Source organism: Eptatretus burgeri, chromosome 4 (genome assembly GCF_056783735.1).
Source record: "Eptatretus burgeri isolate ZD-2024b chromosome 4, Ebu_testis_v1, whole genome shotgun sequence".
Taxonomy (NCBI): domain Eukaryota; kingdom Metazoa; phylum Chordata; class Myxini; order Myxiniformes; family Myxinidae; genus Eptatretus; species Eptatretus burgeri.
The window spans coordinates 117,983,606-117,991,449 of NC_140964.1; the positions used below are offsets into that span (position 1 = coordinate 117,983,606).

Consider the following 7,844-nt stretch of genomic DNA (forward strand, 5'->3'; position numbering starts at 1 on the left):
GTGGTCACACTGATGCTGACATACTGATAGACTGGGAGAACAACCAAACAAGAGAATCACACACATCATTATTTAATTAATCATTGATTTCCTTGCAACAATTACAATTATGTTTGACCATTAATAGCTATTCCTAAAGTATTTCTTCAACAGTTAAATGAAGTTGACAATTATGCTAATTACAGTGCCTTCATAAAGTATTCATACCCCTCGACTTTGTCACATTTTGTTGTGTTATAGCCTGAATATAAAATAGATTCGATTTAAATTTTTGTCACCAATCTTCACAAAATAACCCATAATGACAAAGACAAAACATGGTTTTAGAAATTTCCACAAATTAACTAAAACTAAAAAGTTGACAAAATAACCCATAATGACAAAGAGAAAACATAATTTTAGAAATTTAATCAGAAATTTAAAGCTGAAATCCATCCATCCATTGGGACCATAATCTGTGCAGAGCATTGGTGCTGCCTAAGCAGTCTCCTTGGCTATTGGGCACAATTCAGGACGGGTCGTCACTCTGATACAGTACACCAGCAAGCTGGCACTCATTTCGCCGACCTCGGAAGGATGACAGGCAGAGTTAACCCCACCTGGTATTAATTCAACAGCCAAGGGGGATTTCAACTCAGGACCCTCAGATCCCAAACCCACCACCCTAACCATTAAGCCAATACCATGAATAAAGCTGAAATGTCTCACATCAAAAAGTATTCAACCCCTTTGCTATGACAGTTCAAATTGAGCTCAGGTGATTTCCCACTGGGCCAAAGGCCATCTCATTTCAATAATATAGTCAGGTGGCTTACCGCCATAAAATGATGAAATCGTTACAAGAGTGACAAAAGTGGAAATTTTTTTTAATGAGTAGTTATGGGTATAAAGATAAAAAAAATCCCATTCTCCAAATAATCAGTCTATATTAAGGGTGTAAAATTCAGGATGGCTGCCATGGACTCGTTAAAATCCATAAATCGTCATATTTTTGGTACTAGACCAGATAGAAACATGAATAAAATGTTTTTTGTGTATGTTTTCAGATACACGGAATCTATTGAAATCAACATTTGTTCAGGAGGAGATGGATGATTTTTGGTGGGTCCTGAACAAGCCCGACTCATGACGAGCTTTGAAAATGAGTACTTGCCATCCAATGATGAAGAAATCAACTACCAACATCACGAGGAAGGCATTTCAATACAGACGTCATTCCAACATCAAGTGAACAGACTCACTGAAACAATGAATGGATATGGGAATCCATTACTAGATGACTTCAGAGCTTCTTGTGTTGCATACACAAGAATGTGCTGATCAACTCGTGGTTTCCACCATTCGCAATTTTGAGAATCTTGGTGTATCCCAATACCAGAGGTTTCAGAACAAAGTATATTCATGAGTAAATTAAACGATACAACTTATCATTGCTCAAGACAAATACAGTGTCTTCAGAAAGTATTCTCATCCCTCAACTTTTGTCACATTTTTTTTGTGTTACAGCCTGAATCTAAAATGGATTAAATTTAAATTTTTTGTCACCGATCTACACAAAATACCCCATAATGACAAAGTGAAAACATGTTTTTAGAAATTTCCACAAATTAATTAAAAATGAAAAGCTGAAACGTCTTGGGACAATAAGTATTCAACCCTTTTGCTATGATATTTAAAATTGAGCTCAGGTGCATCCAATTTCCTTTCATTATCCTTGAGACGTCTCTATAACTTGATTGGAGTCCACCTGTGGCCAATTCAATTGATTGGACATGGTTTAGAAAGAAATACACCTTTCTCTATTATGTCCCAAAGTTGACAGTGTATGTCAGAGCAGAAACTTCACCATGAAGTCCAAGGAACTATCCATAGAACTCCAAGAAAGAATTCTGACGAGGTATAGATGTGGGGAACGTAATAATTTCTTGAGTGTTGAATGTTCCCAAGAGCATTGTGAGCTCCATCATTGGGAAAGGGAAAGAATATGGAATGACCCAGATTCTTCCTCGAGCTGGCCATGCAAACAAACTGAGAAATCGGGCAAAGACCTTGCTGAAGGAGGTGACCAAAAACCCAATGACCACTCTGACAGAACTACAGAGTTCCTTGGCTGAGATGGGAGAACCTGCTAGAAGGACAACAATCTCGGCAGTACTTCACAAATCCAGCCTTTATGGGATAGGGGCCAGATTGAAGCCACTCCTAAAAAAAAAAGGCATATGGCAGTACACCTGGAGATTGTAAAAAGGCACGTGAAAGAAAAGACTCTGAAAGCATGTGGCAAAATATTCTGTGATCTGATGAGTTGGAAATTTAACTATTTGACCTGAATGAAAAGTGCTACATCTGGCAGAAACCGAGTACAGTTCATCACCCATATAACACCACCCCTTCCGTGAAATATCGTGGTGGCAGCATCATACTATGGGGATGCTTTTCACCAGCAGGGACTTGGAGACTTGTAAGGATAGAGGGCACAATGAATGGAGTCAAATGCAGGCAAATCCTTGAGGATAACCTCGTTCAGACTGCAAAACACCTGAGATTGTGACAAAGATTTATGTTCTAACATGACAATGACCCCAAGCACACAGCCAAAGCAACACTGGAGTGGCCTCTTAATAAGAATGCGAAAGTCCTTGAGTGGCCCAGCCAAAGCCCAGACTTGAATTCCATTGAGAATATGTGGAAAGACTTGAAGATTGCTGTTCATTGACACTCCCCATCCAATTTTACAGAGCTTGAACAAATCTGCAAGGAAGAATAGGAGAAAATCCCCAAATCCAGATGTGCAGAGACATACTCAAGAAGACTCAAAGCTGTAATCACTGCCAAAGGCACTTTGACAAAGTTTTGACTCAGGGTGTTCAATACTTATTGACACGAGACATTTTAGATTTTCACTTTCAATTAACTTGTAAACATTTCTAAAAATATGTTTTCACTTTGTCATTCCGGGGTATTTTGTGTCGATTAGTGACCAAAAAATTAAAATTCAATCCATTTTGAATTCAGGCTGTAACACAACAAAATGTGACAAACGTCGAGCGGTGTGAATACTTTCTGAAGGCATTGTAAACCAAAGATCAACCCCAAAGCAAAGCAGCTTGTTTCTGCCCAGAATTATGCAAACCTTTTTGGTCATCTCTACATCTTCAGTAAAGAGGTGGTGATCTGGACATGTTCTACTCCCATGATAATCAGACATATTCCGCTGGTCTATCTGACTATGCTAAACTTCAGACAGGCACTACATCGAACTTCATGAGATTCTTTGACACAAATGAGCAAAATAGAATTCCTGACATGTTTGGTTGCAAAATCTTTGGTTGAGGCAGCATTCGTGCACACTCTACCGACTGCCACTGCTACTATTTTCAGAGATTATGCAGACTGTATTCTCATCATTACTTGAATGTGTGCCACACCATGTTACTGGCAGAGTAGATGTCGCCTGAGACCAGCATGTGCCACACAGTATCAAAGCATCAACAAGGGATAAAAGAGGCCATGGCATCTGTCTAAAGTTCATCCCACAAAAAGATACCATTGAAATGGAAAGACTTCCCACTTGATTCAATAAACAAATCAGAGCTATTTTGCCGATCTGACATAGACTGTGAAAAATATCGACAATGGTCAGGTCAGATCAGGTATGGGAGCATGCGCCAGAGCAGCGTATCACTGCATCCACTTTCCACCGGTACACCAGGGGCTTCCGTCTGGCCATCCCCCAGACAGATGCCTGGCCCATCCCCATCTTCTTGAGATGCCGATCAACCTGCTGCAACCACGAAGCATGTGGTCGGCCCATTGGACTCCACCATTCACGAGGCTCCCTCACTGAGGCCAGAGGCTGAATCCATTTTCATCATGAAGGGTGTTGAAGTTGTCTCAAAAACTACTGGGCAGAAAATGCCAGACTACGCACAAGAGGAGGCAGATACAAGAATTGTAGTCCACAATGTACATGCACTTCTTGAAGGAGCTAAGAAAATCCTGGTTCAGACTGTCGATACTGATATTTTAGTCATTCTGATAGTCCAATTATTTCATCTGCAACAGCTTTATCCTGAAATTAACCTCTGGGTAGCATTTGGTGTTGGCAAGGACTATTGTCTGTGCAGTGTTGTAGAATTTTCTAGTTAACGTGGAATTTGATTTATTACGTTTTCACCGACTCGATGTTAATCCTGTTACTCAAATGACAGCCACAATTAATTCACTGTCCACAACGGAAACTACATTACATCAGATAATTTAATTTTTTTTACTTGGTACCAAGGAGTACAAGCCACCGAGATGGTAAACATCTTCAATGATTTGCACTAAAAAAGATTACATTTTCTGGCATTTATATGCTTTTGGGGGAGTGGAGGGTAAGCCTGGTATTGGCTTAGTGGTTAGGGTGGTGGCTTGGGATCCCAGTGTCCTGAGTTTAAGCCCCATTGGCTGCTGAATTAACACCAGGGGGTTGACTCAGCCTGTCATCCTTCCGAGGTCGGCGAAATGAGTACCAGTGTACTGGTCCCAGTGTATGCCCCGGTTAGAAGAGGTGTACCATATCCCTGTGTGTCATAAGAGGTGACCAGGGTTGGCATCAGGAAGGGCATCCGACCATAAAAACATTGCCTCAAGAAAAAGCCCAACCCCTGCACAGCAGGGAAAAATGGCTGTTAAAATAGTCATTTTTTTTGGGAGGGGGGAGAGTGGAGGGGGGCTGATAAGACTTAGGCAAAGAACTCCAAAATGCAATACGTGTCTCCTAGGTGAAAAGCGAATGATGTAATCATGGCAAAAGCTGGTGTTATCAACCAGGTCACTTTGTTCCATAGCAAGACATTCCTTGTATCAACATTTAGGTCAAAAGACTCTTGGTTAAAAGGAAGCATAACTGACATTACAGCATAAAAATTAAATTTATAAAACACCAGCAACAATTATAATTGAGAGTACATTAATATAATTATTTTCTCCCACAGCAGTATCAATTCAATCTGTTCCACCATGGGAAAAAGGACATCATAGGCACTTCCTATATTCAATGCATTCACTCGATGTGATACCCCATCTGCTTTCTTCAAGAAAGGGAAAAAAATGGCATGGCAAGCATGGAAGAGCTACCCTTTGGTTCCAGATGCCTTTCTGTTTATACAAAATCACCCATTTGAGGAAGTTGAAGCAGATTCTGAGCATTTCAATCATTCGGAGCATTTGAGAATCGTCATGTGTGACAAAACCAGCACTGATGACAATGTGAACAATGCAAGGAGGGAAATATTCTCCAAAAAAGTAGGAGCCTTGAAAACATTTTACCAACAAAGGAAGCTTTTCTACAGCAGACCAAGAGAGTAGTCCTCCAAGCTGGTATTTTGTCAACAAGTGATCAAACTCGGCCAGCTGTTCCTGAGCCAAAAGGTTGGGGTTGAACAATCCAGGATAATCATTGGAATCCGGTTTGGATGACAAAACCTGAAGCTGCCGAAGCCTGCACAGCACTGATAAAGTGAAAATGCAGATCTGTGCTTAACTGTAATAGTTGTAAATGTGCAAAACTTGGACTCACTTGTACAGATCTGTGTAGCTGCACTTGTGAAAAATTTAAAACAAAAATGTCATAGTGTCATCGTCGTATGACATTTAAATCACCTTTAGAAGTACTTTCTATCTGCCCACAATATATAATAATGCACATGCAAGAAAGTGTTTAAAAATGGTGATATTGAGCCATATTTAGTCAAATATGGCTGCCATCTTTTTTTCTTGAATTTTTTTTCAAACAAATAATTATTTCAATGGATTCCCTGGATCTGAAAACATGTAAAAATACATTTTATTCATGTTTCTATCTGGTCTATTACTGAAAATATATCGATTTATGGATTTTGACGATTCTGTGACGGCCATCTTGGAGTTTACACCATTAATATGGACTGATTGTTTTTTGGTTTCGGATCCAGCCCATCAATGGATATCCTGGTGTTGGCACAGTGGTTAGGGCAGCGGCTTGGGATCCAAAAGGTCCTGAGTTCAAGCCCCGTTGGGCCACTGAATTAATACACCAGGGGGTTGACTCAGCCTGTCATCCTTCCAAGGTCGGCAAAGTGAGTACCAGTGTACTGGGCCGGTGTATACCCCAGTTAAAATAGGTGTACCATATCCCTGTGTCGTAAGAGGTGACCAGGGTTGCGTCAGGAAGGGCATTCGACGTAAAACATGTGCCAAATCACTATGCAGATCATACGGATGATCCGCTGTGGCGACCCCTAACGGGAGCAGCTGAAAGAAGAAAAAGAAGATCCAGCTCATCAATGGAATACAAAGTGTGAACTGTTCCACCTGGCAGAGGTAAGCGCTCTACTGAGTGCCATTCTACTTTGCGCTGTTTGCCAAGTTGTCTCTCCATGAGTAATTTTTCATTTGTCTGTCTGTCTGTTTGTCTGCACAGAACGTTAGTGTTTATTTCTGCATCGCTTGTCAGATTGAAACGAAATTTTCACCATAGCAGCGACTACTCATGTAGAATGTTTTATTGATTCTTTTTGACATGGTGTGGCAGCCATGTTGGAAAAATGGGAAAAATTTGGACCACTGTATCTCTGAAACCCCACCAAAGAAAAAAATTAAACATAGCACACGGAAAGTACTCCTCAAGTGTGATTTACTTATGACATCATATTTGCCTTCGTTATGATGTCATAATTGCATATGTAGAACACTACGTCTGATCAGTATGAAAATTTTTGAGGGTGATAAAGGGATAAAATAGTCGAAAATAATATAATAGTCCAGTCCAGGCAATCCAAAAAAATTATTTTATGATGTCATCGGTCGCATGATTTGGCAGCCATGTTGTTTTAAAAATTAAAAAAAAACTTCAAAAATCTTCCTCTCTGAAGTGGCCCAACAGATCGAGGCCAAACTTTAAAGGTATGATCGCCTATCCATGAGGAACAAAAGTTACACATATGACACCGTCGGTCACATGGTTTGGCAGGCATATTGGATTTACCCTAAAACCTATAAAAAAAATCTTCTTCTCCAGATTGGCTTGACAGATCGAGGTGAAACTTCACACAAGTATTCTCCAAGCCTTAGGGCCACCAGGGTATTTACAAATAATTGATGTTTCGTGGTCTGGCAGCCATATTGGATTGAGTGAAAATGTTTAAAAAAAAAATATTTCTCTTGAACTGCTTAATCAATCAATGTGAAACCACAATTATGATCTAGTAGTGATGGGGAATATATCTTTTAAGTTTCAACCTGATCAGACGCATGGTCTTACAGCCATAATTATTTAATATTTTTGATCTGGGTACTTTATGATTGTTTTTTATATATATTTTTTGAATAAGGTTCACGTGGCTGTGCCTGGATGAGTTTGAGGGTAGAGCAGTAGCAGCTGAAATGCGAATCCTACCCAGATTCCTCCTGATGACTTCGTCTTTGCTTTTTGCTTGTTTGGGTTCCTTCTGATGAGTCCAATGCAGGACTGTACCTAATTGGTCTTCCATTTGATTTTAATTGAATTTATTTTAATCCCATTCTGAATTCAACTGAATAATAATAAATGTCATGGGGTAGGGTCAGGTGTCCGATCAAAGTGGGACATCGAGGTACCCGGTCATCACTGCCAGCATTTACAAAGTGGCAGTTCTAAGTACGTCTCATTAATTGAATAATAGTCCAGCTGCCAGGTTGAGTACCTTGTTGTTGCGAGAATTGTATTGTTTTTTTGATGGTTTCGTACTCGCATGGCTCTATGGAAAAAAATTTAGCTCGGTTGCCGGAGTGGAAACCTTGGGGAACTCCGATAATTTGTATAAATCCAAGATGGCCAT

At 40.0% G+C, this 7,844-nt stretch overlaps 1 pseudogene; it reads left to right on the forward strand.

Moving 5' to 3' along the window:
* Window positions 1-3,915: 3,915 nt before the first annotated feature.
* LOC147028959 (uncharacterized) lies at window positions 3,916-5,429 on the forward strand (annotated as a pseudogene).
* Window positions 5,430-7,844: the final 2,415 nt, after the last annotated feature.